Raw genomic sequence first — 22,055 nt, forward strand, 5'->3', positions numbered from 1 at the left:
TGGGGGCTATAAACATTTCTATCTTAAGGAACACAGTTTAAAATGTTTCAAAATTCTAAATTTGCCACTTTAAACATTGTCTCTAGACTTTCAGATTCCTATCATAGATCTTTGAAATGACAGCTCAAGTGACATCTACTTATAATGCAGGCATATTCTCTGTATGAAAACATAGATTGCAAAACCGTTAAAGGGAAATTGAAATGTGAATACAAAAAAGGGTTATTTACTTAGTTCTGTGCCAACTAACACATGGGATATGGACACCTAGGATTAGAAAGATCCAATTATTTTTAAAATATAAAACTTAAAGAACTTACTCATGTACCACTTGGGTCTTGAAATATGATCAAAATAGTTTTGGAATAGTTAATCAGTATTTTCCACCAGAGTTAAATTTTTCAAAACATTAAAAAGAAAGAGCAAGAAGCACGAGTGAATATTATTTACAGACAGACACTTCAGCTTAACAAATAGATGGAAATAGATGGCTTTAAGTTATCCATTTTTATCTTAAAAAACTGACATTTTTTGGAAGTTTCATTAACATTTGTGAATAAGAAAACAAAGTCACAGAATTTGTTTGTGCCAAACAAGTCAGTCTTATTTATCTAGTGCCATACCTCAAAATATAATTCTGGAATAAATATTAAATCTCCTCACATTTTAATGCATATTTTGCTTATTTGAAGAAAAAGAACTTGGGTCTAGAGTTGGAAGTAATAAGGCAAGTAGGGTATTCTAAAAGATACAGTAAATTTTCAGAAACTTGTAACTGATAAATACTAACCTTAAAATAAACACCACAAGCTATCAAAAACATTGTTTCCTAAGGTAGAACAACACATAGACCCATACCTCAAGATGATCTTATCCAGTGTTAGTTGAAAGAAAAGATACTGAAGGTAACTTAATTTAATTTTAATCATGCCACCATAAATATGGCAGGGCATGTATTAACACCATTTCCTTGAGGTAAGTAAATTGAGAGGTTAAATGACATTTACATGTTCCAGAGCCAGGACTTGAGCCCAGTTCAAATAATGCACATTACTCCTTTTCCTAGAACATAATTAAGGTGTGTTCTCCCCTCAGCATAAAAGTAGATGTTTTTTCATATCGCCAATTTTCTTTATTCAGTCATGGATTCTGTTCAATATACACATCATATTAGGACATTTTCCAGTAAATTATCTAAGAGCCAACAAAAACAGACTTGTTGGTAACAAAGACCAAAGGCAGAGGCAGAGGGTTTGGGGAATGGGTGAAAAGGGTGAAGGAGAATATAGCCAATAATATTGAGAATACTTTCACAGTGAGGGATGGCTTACTAGAATTAGTGGGTGATCACAGTTATAAGGTGGAAAGATGTTGAATTACTATATTGTATACCTGAAAACCAATAACTAGTATTGTATATCAACTAGACACTTAAATGTGAAGAAAGAGGAAATAAAGAAAGGAAAGTAAATAAAGAAAGAAAGAGAAAGAAAGAAAGAAAGAAAGAAAGAAGAAAAAGAAAGAAAGAAAGAAAGAAAGAAAAAGAAAAAGAAAAGAAGAAAGAAGAAAGAAAGGAAAGAAAGGAAGAAAGAAAGAGAAAGAAGGAGAAGGAAGGAAGAAGGAGGAAGAAGGAAGGAAGGAAGGAAGGAAGATGGGCATAAACCAGATTATTTGGTGGCAATAACATTAATGTTTAGAATATCCCAACATACTTTTGGCCATCTTTATACAAAGATAAAAAACAATCAGTCATAGCATCATATACACACTACTGTTCCCAATTTTACAGATGATCACTACAAACTTCAAATTTGTTCAAGAGATATCCCAGGGTTCATAATATTATGGTGGGGAAAAAATAACAGGAAGAGTCTTCCTGCCATTAAATTGCTTGTATGTCCATGAAGTTCACAAACATTATCACATTACTAATATTACCTTTAAACTCTCTATGATAGAGTTTAAATTACGGTGCTGCACCAATAGAAACCTTAAACTTGATAAAGGAACTGTTCTCTCTCCCAGGCTAGGCATATTTTAGACTGAAGAACAATTAAGCAGTATTCAAGCTTTTCACATTCTTCAGTTTAACCTATGCTTAATTATGACATTGTGTTACTCCTAGCAGTGTCTGACACACAGTAGGTGTTCAACAACACTATTCTATATTTTCTTGAGCACATGGCTGAGATTTTTTATTACACTATGAAAATTTTTTGTTAATAGGATTTTTCCAAATCAAAAAAAACATAGCAACAAAATATATGAAATTCATGTCAGGTAACATAGGAGTAAAAATTCATGCTCACAGCTGTGCTCTGGTCAGCAAATAATTGATTCTGTTGGAGATAGGGGTTTTAATATTTGTAGATATCATTAATGAAATTACTGTCTACCAACTGAAAATAGGCTTTCCAATAAGACAAGTAATAGGAAAATGTTCAATTAACACATCATGAATATGGCAGTAACAAAGAAACAAGTAAGAATTCTGAAGGGCTAACAAAAAAAGGAAAACTTTTTTTTGTAATGAAAAAATACCTTTTTCAGCTACTATATATCCTGATCTTGATCTCCACCACAATATGTCAGAGGGGAAAACAACATAATGGGGAGAGGAACAAACTGATGAAAGAAAATAGAGCAGTTTGATACCCGATGGTGACTAAAAACATAAAAAAGACAAAAACAAATCTACATTACGATTGAAACCTAGAAAATGATCCATGAAGAGCAAGACGATCCTTATTTAAATAGATTGCTAAATCCTCTAACAAAAGATTAGAAGAGATTAATAATGTCCATGTGATCCGAACTTGTATAGTAAAGTTTGAGCTGGCAGGAACCCTACTGTCTGCATTTATTTTAGGCCTCTCAGAACAGTGTGGAAGGGAGTAGGGGAGAACTAAAGCCCCAGCATGGTGCAAAGAAAAGGAAGGGCTGTGAGAATAGCCCACCCCTCTAGTTCTTCATTCCTGTTCCTGGTCCTTTACTTTCTTGAATGAATTAATGCCAGAAGTGGAAGAGGACTGAAAAGAAGGACTCAAAGAAGGGGGGGGAGCGGGGTTAAGGCTGGAGTTTGAATACCACAGACATCCTTTAGCTTATTATTCTAGACAGAATATGTACATTGTGAATATATACCACGTATACATAAATGTACACAAAACATATTCATATAGTGCCATAACAACATATGCCTTTTAAGAATATATATACCCTAAAAACACATGTTGTATGTTACACCTCATATTTCTTTATGTAAGAAAATAACTACTAAAATGATTACTTTCGTTTACAGGTATTTTCCTTGGGTATGCAACCAAATCCTACACTACCAAAGCAGGTGTACACCAAGCACTTAGAATTTCTCAGTGATATTTTGTGTATTTTAAATGAGTCATAGGCAAAAAAATTCAAATAAGCTTTAAACTTTTACAGCTGGGAACCAATATAGAGTCAGAAAGTTGGTTTGAAAAATGCCTGAGGTTGCAAAACAGTTGTTTAATGGGACAAATGGAATAAAATTAAAATGCAGCCTAATAAAATACTTCTAAATATAATGTAGCTCAGTCATGTGGCTCAAATAATATTTTTTCTCAACGGAGCATAAATGCAATCTGCATAAAATAAATCTATAAATGAAAAAAGAAGAAAAATAGCTAACATTCTTAGCCCATTGTATTCTCGCAAATCAGGAAGAGACGAAAAATATAAGATTTTTATTGTGATATCTCTTCATCTCTCCCCAACAAATGTTTCTGATGCAAAATCAGGATCCTTAAGATATCAAAGAGATCTGGTTATAAGCCTCAGAAAAAAAAATTAAATCCTCATTTGTGAACTGGAGTTGGAAAAATTGGCATCATTGAAGAAATTACATAATTAGTTAAGGAGCAATCTTGGAGCAGAACTCCATTTTTATAAAATTTCTTCCCAGAGTTGCCACCATCAGAGTATGATCAGTGTAGAATACTTTGCTGGTGGGAGTGTAAAATGGTACATTCCCATTTTACATTCCATTTTAGCAATTTCTGGAGACCAGTTTTGCAATTTCTTAAAAACTAAACATGAAACTATCAGAGGACTAGAGACCAATGTGAGGAGTAGAGTCAGAGAATGATAACAGCCATTCGGGTTCTAGTGGAGATATGGAAAGGAGACAGAAGAAAGTCAAGACAAGAATCATTTATGCGCATCCACAAGGGAGTGGATCTTAGGATGTGAAAACATCCAAGTAGATCTGGGGAAAACCTGAAACCATGAATGAGAGTGTATTACTTTCTAGAACATGGATAGGAAAGACAGCAAACATCTTTGGGAAGGCAGCACTGGGCGTGATGCTATAGTCAACATGGCAGCAGGTGGAAAGTCACAAATAAATGAGGTAGTTGTTTAGTTGGGTGAGCTCTGCAGAACCTTGAAGTTCCATAGTGCGCGTAGAGGTAATAGCCTTGAGAGGGACAGGGAAGCTCAAAGACAATCAGAGTCCTGGAGCAGGTCCAAGATTAAGAAGGCAAGAAAGCTTGTCCTGGCTTGTTTGGCTCAGTGGATACAATGCTAACCTATGAACCAAAGGGTTACTGGTTCAATTACCAGTGAGGACGCATGCCTGGGTTGTGAGCCAAGTCCCCAGTACGAGGCACATGAGAGGAAACAAAACATTAGTGTTTCTCTCCCTCTTTTTCTCTGTTCTTCCCCTCTGCCTAAAAATAAATAAATAATTTTTAAAAAAGAAGACAAGAAAGAAACAACTCTCAATATGCATGAACTTCAAATTGAGAATTTATCCAAGTGAAACTAAATATTGACCCTGAAGACACTGTTTTAAAAAATAAAGTTATTTTATTTGTAATAATATCTTTAATACCTCTTCATCCTCCATAAGGTACATGGAGTCTCAGAGCAAAAGGACTAATCAAATTTTAGAAACCAACATTCTTCCCAAATATTTTGTGAGATGCTTTGTTAAGCCAATGATCAGGTACAAATATGTATAATATGTGGTCCCTGCCCTAAAGGAGTTAATAATATATTTCAAGTGCCCCACCTGCATTTTATTAACTATTTAGGAGAAGAGTAAAAAAAGTGAAAGTGTTGTTTGATACTCTCTAAAGCGGAGCAGTGCCAAGTGTTAGTGCTGAATGCTCACACCATGCTGTGTGTGAGAGGCAAGGTCTAAAGTCCAATCCCTTCTTCACACTTTTAAAGATAAGCCACCTTGAATCTCTCAGAAAAATCAAGAGGGAAACATAACCTAGTAAACTGATCTCTACAACCACTCAATTTATAAATAATCACTCTTGAAAAGAACAGCTTTTGGGGCTTTGGAGTTCTAGGAAGTTTCTCTATGTGTATATTTTTATTTTTGTACACACTTGAGAGCCTCAAGGGGAGTACAGGCAAACCAGCAAGAGAGACCCATTTTCCTTGATTCCAGTGTGCTCACAGGTACACACTTTGGTTATGCTTAGACAAGGGACTTTTAACAGCAATAATTATTGTAATAATTTTCCCTTAAGTAACAGTTTAGCAGAGTCCATCTGACATGAACAATTTGATAGAGATTATAGATGTAGAGTATCTAGGGATATAAATACAACTTTTTAAACTGCATATACTGTGTCCAACAGATGATTCTGACCCCTCCCTCATCTTCACTTACCCCTCTTCCACTAATAACTCCAGATTCATGTGCATGTCTTGGCACTTCCTTCTGAGATCAATACTCATGTCTTTATTTGAAATTATTTAGATGTTTCTTTAGCATCCAATTTTAATATGTTCAAAACTGGATTTTTTATTTTCCCATAAAATGTCCTTTCCAGTGTTATGTAGCTCTGACCACTGACCACCCAGGTTCTCACACCAGTAACCCAGGAGTCATACTTGACACTTCCTCTCCTTCACACACTCATACCCATTATCCAGTTATGTCAATTTCATGCTCAAACTAATCTTAACTCCTCTGAGTTCTCTTCAGTTCCACTACACCATCCTGGTCTACTTCACCATTAATCTAGATTCAAACTAGCCTCATAACAGGTCTGTCTAACACTAGTCTTGTCCACCTCTAATCTATTTTGCATAACTACTATAGTCATCTTCTACATACAATAGCGCCCTCCTACTCAAACTCCTAAATGAAATCTCACTGATCTAGAATGAAATCAAGCTCCTTGCCATTGCCTTTGAGATGTGTTGTGATTGAGCCATACCTACATCTTTACGTTGTCTTGTTCCACTCCTGTGTTCATCTAATTTGCTCACCTAAAGAGCCATGCTGGCTTCTTTACATGTCCACTGGTCCCAAAGCTGCTTCTCAAAGTCTCTACATAAAGGCTTCTGTTTACCTTCTTAATTCTTCATCAACATGCATGTGCAGTCTCAACTCCCCTTTATAAATAGGACTTTTCCTGACCTTCTATTCTAAATTAAGTTGTCCATTATACTCTCCTAACTATCTAATATATTTTCTTTTATAGCAAGCATTACTCAACATGTAATTATTTGCTTATTTGAGTGCTTGTTTATTTAAGTCTTTCTCACTCTCTGTAAGTTTTATAAGACAAAAGTAGGGTCTCTATTTTGTAGACTATTGCAACTCTGGAATCTGGCACAAAAAATGTTTCTCGATAAATATCTAATGAATAAATAAATGAATTAATTAATCAATAATAGATAAGTGAATTTTGTCACCTGAGAGATGAATAGCAGCATTAGATTAACAGAATAAATTAAATATATAAACAGACAATAAAAGTTTTCTACCTTGAGGGAAGACATCAAGAGGACATGATCACTGGTTGACTTGAGAACTGGAACCCAGCAACTGGGGCCCCTCACCACCTCCCTTGTCTTGGAATGTGAATTCCACTTACCTTCCCTGTCCTAAAAGCCACCCCAAGTGCACACCTTTGAGATCATATGTTATTGAGACCATCCAGGCAGTACACCTGACTATAAACATTTATGATTTTGGGGGTGCAGGGCTTGGAGATCTATTGCTCTTGCAGCCACCAAAGATCAGCTTCCTGCCACCTACCATTCAGGAGTGATCTGACTCTTTCTTGGGTCTCTCCTGGTTCTCTGGGTACAGCTGCCAGTTTTCAATCCAACACTACCCTGAAGCTAGGGGCACCAGCACACATATCCAGCTCCTTTAAAACCTAAACAAAACCCAATTATTGAACATTTGATGCAGAAATTATTACTGATACCTTTTCAAGATGATACCTTCATTAGATATCTGGAGACTCTAATTGCCACAATCAGCACAAAATTAGTTAACTTGGTAACTCGTGTTAACATATTGGTAGTAAAATGTGTTATGTGATAATGTTGAGTATACATACTATTTTGTTACATTTTTTAAAAGTATATTTAAAAAATGTAACAAAACAACCTTTCATGGAGTCCCTTTCAGGGCTTCCAGGAATAAAAGGTAAAATCCCTGCTGAGATAACAACATATATCTCTATTGAAAGAAACGGCTGGCAAAACTTCCTCATATGAAAAACAGGCAGTACTCGACAGGAGAGAAGAGTTAAAACATAGGTGAGTATAAAAAAATCTTAGGTCAGTATTTATATTTCACAAATGTAGATTCTGATAGTAAAGCTGTGCTAAGAGGATAAAATAACCTCTAAAGCAATCCAATTACAAAGCAATAGATCATTTAACAAAATTAGAAAAGTGAGTTCTTAGAGAATTATTTTCATTAGTAGAAAAAGAATTAACATTTTAGTGCACAAAATGATGATAATTTTGCCTTAATCCCAGTATTTAGCCAATTTAAACCTCCTCTGATTAAAGATAATTCCAGCATTTTAAAGATCAAAGCTCTTTGCTAGTTGATTAGTTTCCAGGTCCTAATTTTACACTCTTAGTCAAACCATACAGTCTTTACAAAGAAATCTAAATTTGAAAGAGCAGGTGTATTACTTCTTTCAACAAAGAGAAGATAACAAGTGTCTTCCCATAAGATCACTTTTTCAATAAATGATAAATGCTATCCAAATTACGTGTTAATTATCTGACTCATGCCTTGTGGCTGGACCTCCCTGCTTTCCTTAACTTGCTAGGAACTGTTTCATTGACACTAACCTGTAAATATGCCACTGTTTCCCAAACTCCAGAACATGTAACAAATGTCTCCCCTCTATCACCCCAACTTTTGAAATATGTAATCATTGTTCAGGAGGGATTATTTCAAAATAGTTCTTCAAAATCCTTAATTCTATAAATGAGAGGGCAGATTACTTGCTTTAAATCACATAGTTGTTTTTTTTTTCTCATCCTTGATTAATAAATACAAAAACTTAGCCTCCAGATGAAATAATTGTGAAGGGCCACTCCAGCCAGGGTTGTATTTGGCTCCAAAATGCATGCTTTATTTTACACAATTACTAGATGTCTCCTAAAATGTTACCTCACCTTCCTTTACCAGGTCCAAGGACCTAGCCTCTTCGCATTTTCCACAAGAAATCCAGGTACCTTCTTTAACTGATACAACTTCTGCACTTTACTCTCTCCAACTCTCTCATAGGACTAGTAAATTATGTAGCTAACACTTAGATACACATACTTACTGTGGTCAGTGGCATCTGTTCACAAAGGGTAAAATCCATGCTACTAACTTTGTACAACATTCAGGACAAAGAGGCTGGCACTTATCACGTTTTGATGTGATTGACAATTCTAAGACCTCCTAGAAGATTTAAGAAAGACTCAGCATTTGTTGCTTCCATAAATTCTGACATGTGAGGGGATTCACAGGCTCCAAACCAATTCTGAAACTCCATGATACCAATTCAATTTCTTACAATGTGAATATTCTCAAGTTTCCTTCTTTTTTCTTTACAGTGAAAGTTTTAGGAAGTTTATATGAATTAATAAAAATCCTGAGCTCTATGAAGCCACTCTAGCTTTGAACATGCTTTTATTGATCTTTCAGGTAAATCTACTGTGAATGTGATGAGCCAAGCCCAGATCACCAACTTCAAACAGAATTGAAGGTACCTGTAGAGAGTTATGCTGGCAGACAGGCTTTTACTAAAGCCAGCAGAGCAGAGGTGAGGATTAAAAAAAAAAAGTTGCTTAATTAACATTTTAGCTGTGTTGTAGGTTGAGTGATTCAAGGCAGCTTATTAAATTCTTTCTATTGCATCCTGGAGGGTATCAGTTTTCTTTCTTTTCTATTTTACAGATGTAATCAATTTGTTTCTAATATCTCAACACATTAGCATAGGGAAAAATTTTAATATACTGAGGTTCTTTTTATATTCATTCTTATGAGTCAGTTATCTACCTTGAAGATATCAAACAATTTTATTACAGCCAATGGAAAAATATTTTCTCAGTTTTCAATTCTTAAAAACACAGCATTTCTAAACCGCTAAAGAAAATATTTTCATTCCCTAATTTGCATCTGGATGAAGGGAACAATGATATGATTACCCATTTCTACTGCTCCAAAATTCATCACCTTCTCTCCACATGGAAGAACTGTGGCCATTCCTAAATGTTTCCATGTACCTACACAGGCCCATCTCACACAGAGTGGGAACATAGAGGCATCAGCCACTGGTGTTACTGTCGTGTGGCCTTTTCCTTGGCCTAGACCTAATTTGAATCTTCATCCATCATATAAGCCATGAAATTTCTCAAGTTCATATGAATAAAATTTTGCCAATCATGCCAGATCACAATACCTCAGTGAAAATTTCAGCCCACAGATATATGTCATGGTGGGTAAGCCCAAGGGCCTTGGGTCCAGAGTGCCTAGATTATGTAGCCTTATCTTGACCTCAAGCATAGTGCACAGGTGGCAAACACAAGGCCCGAGGGCCAAATCCAGCCCTCCACCTTGTTTTATCCAGCTGCAGTGCAAAGCTCCTTGCCCCTAGTTAAGGAGTAGTCACATTTATCCAGTTCTAAAATTACATTTGGCCCTGCTGATGTTGTCCCCAGTGAAAATGAGTTTGACACCCCTCCATAGTGTATGATCTTGGGCAATTCCCCTTATCTCCCTCTGTCTGAGTTTTCTCATCTGTCATACAGAAATGATAGTAAGAACTTTTCCCCGACCCCCACCCCTCACAAAGAGCAATTGCTATAGCACATCCTTAGGAGAAAAATTGCCTCTCATCACTTTGCAGCTAGCACTACCTGTGCCTGTTATCTCAGCTAAGTGAATGGCCAGGATGATTTTACTTTCTCATTCCAAAGTAAATCTTAATTGCTACATATAAAAATAGAAAGGATATCAATAAAAATAATTTTTAAACAGAAAGGTTGCCCATCACCTAGATTCAAATGTTATCAACTCATGGTAAGTCTTGTTTCATCTGCTTCCCCACTTCCATTCCCTCTCCCAGTTATCCAGGAGCATATCCCAACCATTGCATCACTCATCTGTAGTTATTTTACTATGTCTCTCCAAAAGATAAAAACAGCTCAAAACTAAAACAACCACAAAACATTATAATAGCTAAAAACAATGCCTTAATACTTTTAAATATCCAGTTAATGCTCAATTAATCATCATGTTATATTTGTTTATGTGAATCAGGATCCAAATACAGCTCACATGTAGCAATTGAAAAAAATTTCCTAAATCTCTTTTAATGTATAGCTTCCTTTCTTCATCTCACTAATATTCCATTTGTTGACAAAACTAGGAATTGGCTCTATAGATTTTCTAACAGTCTGGACTTTTCTTATTGTATCCTAGAAAGTTTATTCTTAATTTATTTTTAAATGTGTTCCCCTGATTTCTACATTTCATAAACTTGTAGTTAGACCTACAGACTTGATGAGATTTAACAATATCTTTAGAAAAATATTTCCTTCAATAGGGGCTTGTAATATCTAATTGTCTCTCTTTTTATGATGTTAGTAACACCTAATGTTTAATACCTAGATCTATTAATTCATTAGAATTTACAAAATGTTGATATTTAATTTTATCATTTATGTCTCATTTATTAGGTAATATACTCCTATAAAAAGAAATGTCCCGAGCCCTGGCTGGCGTAGCTCAGTGGATTGAGCGCGGGCTGGGAACCAAAGTGTCCCAGGTTCGATTCCCAGCCATGGTACATTCCTGGGTTGCAGGCCATAACCCCCAGCAACCACACATTGATGTTCTCTCTCTCTCTCTCTCTCTCTCTCTCTCTCCTCCCCCTTCCCTCTCTAAAAATAAATAAATAAAATCTTAAAAAAAAAAAAAGAAATGTCCCTCCACCTACCATATACTTGTCCAATTGTTAATTGTATAGAAAAGACAAAATAAATGCTCAATTCTATCCTCTGTTTATCAACTTTCAAAATTCTCCACCCTCTAAATAATGATAACCAATTATTTCTTAATATATACTAAGAACTCATAGATTTAACATATTTGATGTGTTTAAATCTATTGAATCTATTATCCTTATTAATGGTCAAATTGTCCCATGTTTGGCCAGAAGAAACCTTTCAAAGTTATCTCCTGAGTCTTTTTTAGAAACCTAGGAGTCTTTGATAATTTCCTTCAGATATGCCACAATAAAATATTAAGGATTATTTTGTACATTTCTACCCCAGACCTAGAATCCATATCTCTAAAGAATTCTTATTCCTTCCAGTAGGAAACAGTATCATTGACAGAATACTCTACCTTATTTTCTCTCTTCTTATATGTACCTGTGTGTGTGTTTGTGTGTGTGTGTATATGCACATATATATATATAACCGTACCATTTGAATGTTGCAACATCATCACAGTTTACCATATTATATATTTTGCCATACATCTTCTAAAAACAAGAACAAAAAGCATAATAGAACTATTACCTAAGGATTAGTGATTTTTATATAATAACATTTAATATTTGGTCCATATTTAAATTTCCAATGCTCCAAATTTTATTCTTCTATTGCTGTTTTCTTTTGATCAGATCAGGATCCCGTCTAGGTGTGCATACTGCAATTGGTTATATATGTTTAAAATATCTTATATCTTATAATCTACAATAGTCTTGCTAGATTTTTGTTTGTTTATTTATTTATCTTCATGTTATTAACTCTCTCAAGAGCCCAAGAGAAATGGTCCTGTTGAACATTCTATCTTTTAGATTTTTGAATTGTTTAATGATGGTATTCTGTTTCATATATTGACTTCACCCCCAAAAAATTTGCCTTGAGGTATCAAAGTTAGCCATATATCTAAAACGTTCTTAGAGTAGTGTTGATTTTTTTTCTGTGTAGAAAGTACATTTGAATTACAGGAATATTGTAGTTTACTGATGTAGGATTATTTACTTTTTTAATGAGGTGTAGAATGTTTTAAAATCCATAATTCCTGATGTGTACATAATTACTTATCATAAGGAATATCAAGGAAAAAAGACCATTCTGCTTGACTATTTAGATAAGAGTTTACCCTGTGAATGTCTACAAAACACCTAAATAGAAGGTACAGAAGATGTTACAATGACAACAACCAGGTTCCTCTCTATTATCAAACTGTTTCTTGTATTTTAATTATGTCATAATTATTTTAATTTTATATGCCTGCCTGCCTTCCATAATCTTAGATAGCTCTTTTTTAGTAGGTCTCCTGAGCTTGCTCCCTCCTTCCATTTGAAAAACATAAGGAACCTGATTTTAGTTCATTCTAACCTACATAGTAAGGCCATATATTTGCATTTTTCAGTACCTCTTAAAGCATTTTTTCTAACTATTCCCATTAAGAATTAACCAAGAAGCTTCTTGATTGTACAAATTACTGGTATCTACTCCAAGGGAGGGATCTGGGAAGAGGTATTTTGAATAAGTTCCCTAGGTCATGCCCTATAGAAAAGTCTGAGAAATACTGCCCTAATGTGTAGCCCCTAAAAACAAACAAAACAAATAAAAACAAAAGCCTTTCTAGTATGACACAGGGGTTCCAATCCAGACTTATAAAACCACACTATCTGGTTTCAGATTTTGTTCACACACACTTTACCAGCAGAAAGACAATGGGTGAGACTCCAGGTCTCTGTGTTCTATTCTATATAATGACAAAAACTAGTGCCTATCTCACAGGTAAGAATCAAGCATGAGACCCTTATTAAGTACTTAGTGTAACTTCAGTAAATGTTAGTCATTCATTATTATTCATAATATTGCATTATAGGTCAATGGGGTCCCAAAGTTAAATTTTTAGTGCATGGATTTTTCATGTTCTAATAATATGTACCTAAAATCCATTTAGATTTAACTAAATAACTTTTTCTTCTCTTTAAGATTTTAAAACATTTAGTCTCTTTTTTTTCTCTTAAAGGAAAACATTGGAAGGGCCACTCCTAATTCAGTCAACAAGTTTTTTCTTAAAGACTCGACTATATTTTTTGTCTTGTGTTGGGGACCATCCTGCCTGGTCTCAGGAAGCTGTAACCCCCATGACTTAGGCTGAGTGAAAGACCTCTGGACCAGGAGCCATGAAGGAGATAAAACTTATTTCCCTGCCTGTTCATATGCCTCATTCCTTTTCATGCTTGAACAGCAGTCAATGACGGTAACAATTCTCTAAGAAAGAGAATGAATCTAAGACAGACACGATCACGTGGGATTGCCCTGAGAGAAGGGGCTGTGGAAATGAAGGGGTGATCAGACATCAACCCCTACCCCCTTTGGCTTTGTCAAAGCCTGAGTCTTTGTTCTTGGATGTGAGAAATCCAAGTCTCCTGGCTGCCTCTGTCTCCTGCCCTTCTCAGGCCTGCAGGGGCGAAACAGCCTAGACCAGAAACAGTGACCCCCCGGGTAATCAGGCCTGGGACATAGAATATGCAAGATCCTGTGAGATCTGTTTGCTGGAGGATGTTATTAGATTAGAATTTGAAGGCACAGACAGGAAACCGAAACTGCCCTTTGAGCCCTGTTAGATAAAACCCCAATCTCTGCCCAGAATCACAGCGGGATTCTGTCTCCACCTTTGTAAATCACCTACATCTTTTGATCTTTTCTGCCAGACTCTGAATCCACAAACTAAGTCTGTTTTCTCAATAAAAATCTGCTTGGGGATAGACACGGCACTACCCACAAGAGAGTGGCCATGGCGCCCTCCAGGAGAGAGGGTGACCAAGCAGTGCCCTCCAGGAGAGAGGGTGGGAAGGCGCTCCCCATGTGAGGAGTGCCATTCTGTCCCAATTCCCCCACAGGACCTGGTTGTCTCTGTGTATGTTTTTAGCATGTTTGACGAACATCCGCAGCCGAGATGAACACTGCAGGCTGGTATCCTTTACAGTCTTGGTGTGGCATTTGTAACATCAATTATAATCTGCCTCAAGAGTTGGATCCTTTCTAAAAGGACATGCTGTTTACCCAGATGACAAGTCATATGCTGATGGTATTTTACCTCTTCAAAAAATATATCCCATAGTAGAGATAATCATCTCTAAAGATAGAAAAAATAAGAATAGAGCATGAAGCCACTGAGGAAAACGAACTTGCTCCCATGAGCCACTCCCCTGGAGGTAGGGAACCTTTAAAGACAATAGAAAAATATATGGTGAATAGTGTATCATTGAGTGGAACATGGCAGTACCAAAAGGTAATTTTACTCTTTGAGTCAGAACTATGCTAGACTTCATCCTCCCCATCTTAATTTGTGTATCTTAGATGTATTGTTATCCTTTGCCAGAACTATTGGAGAGCTGTTTTTACTTATAATAGAGAGAGAAAGTAAAATTTTTCTTTTCATGAGTCTTTTGGAATTTAGCCTCCGAGCCTACAAAGTACATATGAATTACCAGGGGATCTTGTTAAAAGCAGATTCTTATCCAGTTGGTCTGGGAGGCCTTCCTGTGCTGCTCCAGGGACAACACTTTGACAACCAAGACCTTAAAGAAGTGGTTTTCTTTACATTATGGGAAGATTGTGGGCCAACAAAGCTGAGTGTGATCCTTGACAATTGCTTCATTTGTTCCATGACTATAGACCCATTTGCAGGGAGTCAGAATGTAGCCTGCTTTGTTCTGCTTTGATTTTTCAGGTGCAATCTTCTACTGAGAATGTACCATCTAAAAACATGCACCAGGAAATCTTCATTTCCTGACAAGGAACTAGAACATCTTACTGCTTATTCCGAATCATAAGTGGGGATAGGAGAGGTGAGAAGCTAGTTTGCATATATACAGATGTGAGACCCCAATTTGTACTTCCATACAATGTAGAACTTGAAAGCCTGAGTGAAAACACAGACATGAAACCGGTTCTATTGGGTAACACAACAGGGTTTGGGTAGGCAAAAGGGCCTTGAATAACCACCTAAATGATCCTGCATAGCCAGAGCAATCTAACACAAGCTTTAAAATAGGGATATTCGAAAAGGTCTTTAAGTAGTTTAAAGAGCTAAAGGAAGAAATAAAATCTAGGAAACAGATGATTAAGAAAAGAGAAAAGACTGATACTTAAAGGAATCAAATATGATCACAAGAGAAGAAAAAACAAAGTAGAAAATGAAAAAAAGGTAGCATTTTTGTTTTTGTAAAATGACAATTACTAGGGTAGTTTCGTTAGTTGATGGGAATGATCCAAGAAAATGGAAGACACTAGTTATGCAGGGGAGAAAAAAAACTGAGCATGCAGATTCCTGGGTAGAAAAAACCAGATGGGCTGCAGAACACAAGAGGAAAGACATGATTTTCAAAGGAAGAGGAAAACTTTCTTAGTGTAACAGGAAAGAAGAATGAGGAAATAGGTATGAAAGCAGTGAGATGGGTGGATTTGGAGATAGAAAATAAAGGAGTGCTTATCTAAGGGTTCCTTTTTATTCCATGAAGTATGTATGGCATGTAGGTAGTCTTCAATAAGAGTGAGCAGAGGGGATGCATGTGATGACCAAGGAGACTAGAGAAGGGATGAAAGAATGTGTTCAACAAGTGAGAAATGTAGCTTCCTAGGTAAATAGCAGGGTTAGAGGAAATTGTTGAGTACTCATGTAAACTTTTTGAAAATAAATTGATTTTATGAATTGCATACTATTTTTGCATGAAATAAACTATAACTTAAAAACTCCATTGTTAAATATTTAGTATGTTTCTAAATTTTTATTATTATACATAACACTGTAACAGATGTGTTCAAGTAAAATAAGTTTTTGTGCTCATCTCAGGTCATTCTCTTAGGTAAATTTATCTACAAGTTGAATCACTGGGTTAAAGGCATTGACATTTAAAGTCTTTGATGTTGCCAGATAGTTTTTCAGTAGAAGGATTAGCACTTCTACTTTTATGAGAGTTTCCAACAATATGTGGCCAACTCTGCATTGCTGCACTGCCACCAGCATCAAGTACAGTGATTTCAACAAGAAATTGTCAACTTCACATACAATAGGTTGCACATGTTTGTTTCTTTGATTATTGATTGAGTTTACAATCATTTTACATCTATTTCTTGATTGATTTATTTTATCTGTAAGTTGTTACTTCATTCTTTTTTTACTTTTCAATGAGGATAATTATAAATCTTCTTCACACTCTTAAGAAATTACCAGCTATTGATATTTGTGAGAAGCAGTTTTCCAGAATGTCATATGTCTTTCATTTGTTCATGGTGTCTTTTGGCATATAAAAATTTTAAAACCTTATGTAATTATATATCCTCTGATCTTTTCCATTATGGTTTCTTCCCATTGCTTTTCTATTTAATGATCTCTATCCCTAGGAGCAGGACTGCTGAACTGCAGAGAATGTAAACACAGCACATGACATAAGGCACCCTTGGTGTACTGGTATATTTTTAATCTTGATGTAATGTACCTGGTGCATTCTTGATCTTACAATGCAAAAGTGAGCATGTTACTGCCCTGCATAAACTCTTGAATGGGTTTCCATTGCTGTAAATTTGAGATATAAATCCTTCCCCTCATTCTCTAGAGTCCCATAGTAATAGATGTTAGTTTCTCCCTGGATGATGAATGATATGTTTGGAATCTATTTAGTACTGCAGTAACAGTGGGCAGAACATCCCTTCCAATAACAGAGGAGCAGGAAGGAGCCTTAGATTATTCAGGTCCAGCTCATGGGTCAACCACAGTCACATCCTCCCAATGACCCCCTCCAACAGGATGCCATCTGCTTCTTGAATGCACATGTGGGCTTTATCAACTCCTCTGAGCTAGAAAGAGTACCTCCCCTGTATTTCCTCTCCACCTCCCTTCCCTGTTGTGTATTGCATTTAGGAGGAAATGCCCAAAAGAGGTCCTGACCACCAAGTCCTATTCTCTCACAAAAGTCTACTTTATTCACATTGGTGAACAGCATATAATAAAAAGATGGCAGAAGCTATAAGGGTTGACCTAATGGTCCACCTCCCATCCTTTTGATATCTGATTAAGTATTTGGACTCACCTTTGTCTTTGTGTCATAGGAAATTCTGAAGAGCACTACAACTCACTAGTACAGAGAGACCCATTTTGCATAAAACACTTTTTAATGCTACTATGGACTGTTCTGAAATATTTAGAAATGCTCTCATCAACTCCAACTGGAATCATAGAGTCAGAAATGAGGACCCAATGCCTCCTTAACTTCTCCCTGAATGACTTTAAGAGCACATGTTTCTTTAAGTTCTGCAAGTACACACCTCCAAATGAAAGTGAGACTCCCTTGTTGTAACTTTGCATGTAGTTTCATCAGCTACTTCTAATTACAGTCCAAGTTGCTGTGCTGAATGTACACTGATTCCTTTTTTGATGGGTTCTCTGAGCCGGCTTTCTCATGTAGCTCAGCCACTCTTATACTTTACAGACAGGAATGCTCCTTAAAGTTTTAAGAATAAATTGTGAAAGACCTATGAGCAGGCCTATGAAATGGAACTGAATCCTTTTTCTAAACCACAGTCTCATTGCCCCAGTCAAAACAAGATTATTAAGTAGTTATTTAAACTCATTTTTGTTAGCAACTTTCAGTACAACAACTTTAAAATAAATAAGTGAGGTTTTTTCATGAATAAAATGAATTTTGACAAAAGAAAAGGAAGTAAACTTGTCATATATTAACTATATCACTAGGTGGTATATTGTTTTTTCTTTTTTATATTTTCTGCACTCTCAAATTTTTGTAACACACATAAATTACCATAAAATCAAGGGGAGATGCATTATTAAAAGAAAGAGAAGATGATTCTCATTGTGTCTCTCTATGATCTAGTTTACTTCTGCCTGTAAGCCCACACGCAGGGATTAAATTTAACTATATGCTTTCTTCAGCACCTAGTACATCTTGGAGTCTAGTTATATTTTCCTTCATTTAACAAACAGAAACTTTGTTCCCCCATGACCACTTTTCTTTGCTTTGCAGAATGTAACTAGTCTTCTATAACTATGTATATACCCAAGAGAGATAAACTCAAATATTCCTCCAAGTGTTCTATGACATGAAATCATTACAACAGGAATATGAATTGATATAATTTTTAAATCCACTATCATGTACCAAAGATATAAAATGTTGATCTTTTCTTTTTCTGCATTACTGAGTAAAATCCTGTTAGGGCCCTGACTTATGTCACTACATTAAACCATGAGCCTTGTTGGTGGCCTGATGTGTATGGGTGCACATGTATATTTTGATCACATATTTCATCCTCATAAATCTACCAGTGGCTTACAATTTTAAAAACTTCTTCAGTGGATGGAGGGCACAATTATTGTTTTATGATATGAAAGAAGAGTCTTAGAGGACTATGTTTTCAAGGGACTACTTTTGACAAAATATTAGCACAGGAGACCATTTTAAACAAAATTGTGTTTTAAACAACTTTTAAAGTAATACAGTAATAAAACCAGACTGTTTTTTTACCTTTAGCTGGTTATTTAATGCTTTTGTGTTTAAGTTTCTTCAGTAATAAAATGGGAATAACAAAAATGATACCACCTACTCTCTCGGTATCTGTGAAGGTAAATTAAGACCATAAAAAATAGATGCAAAAGCTTTGGGGAAAAAATAGAATGTATTATCATCATCACTTATAAAACTGGAAGGAAACTTAGATTTTTTTTTTAATTTCCCAATTTTAAATAAGAAAACTGATATACTAAGAGGTGAAGTGACTTTAATTTCAAATCTAGGCCAACTTCTGAAAAAGCTAATTATATCATTTTTTTTAAATAAGATCTTTTGTTAAATGTACTAAGTAGATATGCTACATGTCATTGGTAAAGCAAAACAGCAATTGGCCTCAGACTTTATCAATATCAAATTTAAAACTGTACAACTTTATCAATATCAAATTTAAAACATTAGTCTTCATAATTCTAAAAAAAGTTATTTTTACTAGAATTTTATAGCAGCAGCCAATTGATCAATCAAGTGTGAGAAATCAACACAGATATTTTGATATACATGGATCCAGAAAATCTACTTTCCATTCAACCTTCCTTAAGAAGGTATACTTCAGAGAAATAAGATGAAGATAAAAATATAATATTTTGAAATACCATATGATCTCCCCTATAAGTGGGACCTAATCAACAAAACAAACAAGGAAGCAAAATACAACCAGAGACATTGAAATAAAGAACAATCTGACAGTAACTAGGGGAGTGGAGAGGGATAATGGGGGATAGAGGGGGCATCAAGAAATGTGTATGAAGCACACATGGACAAAGCCAAAGCGGGTGGGGTCAAGGGTGGGAGGTGGGGATGGAGGGGCAGAGGGAACATGGAGGTATGAAAATGGAAATAATTGTACTTGAACAACAATAAAAAAAAATATAAAGATCTTTAAAAAACAAAGTTATACTTCAGAGAAATAAGATCAAGATAAAAATATAATGATATTTTGAAATATAACAATATATTTTATCTTTTTAATTTTTTATTTTTGTGCAATTACAGTTGTCCCATTTTCCCTCCATTACTCTACCCCACCCTACCCACCCACACCTCCCACATTAAACCCTCCCCCACCCTGTTGTCTTTATATTTTAATAGTAGGCAAATAAAAACTCTAAGGAAAAAGGGCTCAATGAAAAAGAAAATATTGTCACAGCATACTTTTTGTTTTTGTAGTAAGCAACCACAGATAGATGAAAATAAACATGATTAGACTGTCAAATCAAACTCTTAAAGAACTGAAATCTTGCCTAATATGAAACTTTAGTATTAACTGAAAGAATATACCCACCTAACTCATACAAGCATAATGGATGCCCAAGAAGTAGAAACTATCTGAATAATCCTCCCAGCCATCATTCTAATCACAATTGCCCTCCCGTCCCTATGGATCCTATATAAATAGATGAAATCAACAATCCCTCTATGACAATTAAAACTATAGGTCACCAGTGATACTGAAGCTATCAATATACTGACTATACAGACTTATGTTTTGACTCCTATATAGTCCCCATACCTGACCTAAAACAGGAGATCTTCACCTCCTAGAAGTGGATAATTGGGTGGTTATCCCCATGGAAATGACAATCCACATGCTCATCTCCTCTGAAGACGTCCTCACTCATGAGCCATTCTATCCCTGGGCCTAAAAACAGATGCAATCCTCAGCCAACTTAACCAAACAACCCTCTATCCACCTGGCCTGGCCTATACTACGGACAATGCTCCGAAATCCACAGCTCTGTGACACAGAAGTATATCGAGAAGTTTGGGACCACCAATAAAGCTGTCCAGTTCTTCCCCTACAACATTAGAACATACTCTGGTCCAAAGGGAAACAAAGAAAAAAATAAACAAATAGAACTACATCAAACTAGAAAGTTTTTCACAGTGATGGAAATCATTGATGAAATGAAGAGACAAGCCACCAAACGGGAGTTAATAACCAAAATTTGTAAAGAACACAAACAACTGGACACAAAAAAAACAAACAAACAAAATTCAAGTAAAAATGGTAAGGGATCTAAACAGATGCTTCTTGAAAAGGACATACAGATGGCCAATAGACATATGAAAGGATGCTCAACATCACTAATCATCAGAAAAATGCAGGTTAAAACCACAATGAGATACCACCTTATACTTCAGTCAAAAAGGCTGTTATCAATAAATCCACAAATGACAAGTGCTAGCAAGGATGTGGAAACAAGGAGAAACCTTGTGCACTGTTGATAGGAATGCAGATTGGTGCAGTCACTGTACAAAATAGTTGGAGTTTCCTCAAAAAGTTAAAAATGAAATTGCCCTATTATTCAGCAATTCCACTTTTGGGACTATGCAGAAGTAACCCAAAAGATGACTTGAAAAAAAATTATGTACTCTTATGTTCATTAGCATTATTTACAGTAGCAAAGATTTAGAAGCAGCCGAAGTATCCATCAGTAGACAAATGGATAAAAAGCTATATTACACAATGGAATACTACACAGCTGTAAAAAAGAAGAAAATCTTACCTTTCACAACAGCAGGGTTAGACTTAGAGGGTATTATGCTAAGTGAAATAAACAGGTCAGAGAAAGACAAAATAAACAGAATAGAAATAGACTCATAGATACAGAGAACAGACTAACAGTTGTCAGAGGGGGTGGTGGTGAAATAGGTGAAGGGATTAAGAAAAAAAACTCACAGACACAGATAACAGTAAGGTGATACGTATGGTGAATACCAAGAGTGAAGAGGGGTGGGCAAAGTCGAAGAGGGTAAATGGGGTATCAGTGGTGATAGAAGGAGATTAAGCTTAGGATGGTGAACACCACAATACAATATACAGATTGATGTATTATCGAGTTGTACACTTGAAACCTATATAATTATAATTAATCAATGTAACCTCAATAAATTTAATCAAGAATAACATATCTTCTGGTCCAGAGTTACATATGAGCAATGAATCACTTAATCAAGGGAGCCCTTTTAGTCATGAAATGTCTCCTTTTATATTCTGATCATGATGTAGCAGACACTGACGTTTTCCAACAGAACATGGGTCATTAATCCATAAATTTCAAGTTGTCCCCCAAACAAGTTGCTTCTCCCATCCCTCTGACTTTTTTCTTCTCTACCACAGTGTCTTAGGGGTATGAAGCTAGCATATGAAGAGCTGCTAACTGATTTCCCCCTGTA

At 35.7% G+C, this 22,055-nt stretch overlaps 1 long non-coding RNA gene across 1 annotated transcript; it reads right to left on the reverse strand.

The window, feature by feature from the left end:
• Positions 1-4,553: 4,553 nt before the first annotated feature.
• On the reverse strand, positions 4,554-20,258 carry LOC118499896. Its single transcript, XR_004902439.1, has 3 exons — positions 20,157-20,258; positions 7,403-7,405; positions 4,554-4,565 (listed from the first exon to the last, which is right to left on the reverse strand). It is a non-coding gene; the product is annotated as an uncharacterized LOC118499896 (long non-coding RNA).
• Positions 20,259-22,055: the final 1,797 nt, after the last annotated feature.

The sequence above is a fragment of the Phyllostomus discolor genome, chromosome 4, assembly GCF_004126475.2.
Source record: "Phyllostomus discolor isolate MPI-MPIP mPhyDis1 chromosome 4, mPhyDis1.pri.v3, whole genome shotgun sequence".
Taxonomy (NCBI): Eukaryota; Metazoa; Chordata; class Mammalia; order Chiroptera; family Phyllostomidae; genus Phyllostomus; species Phyllostomus discolor.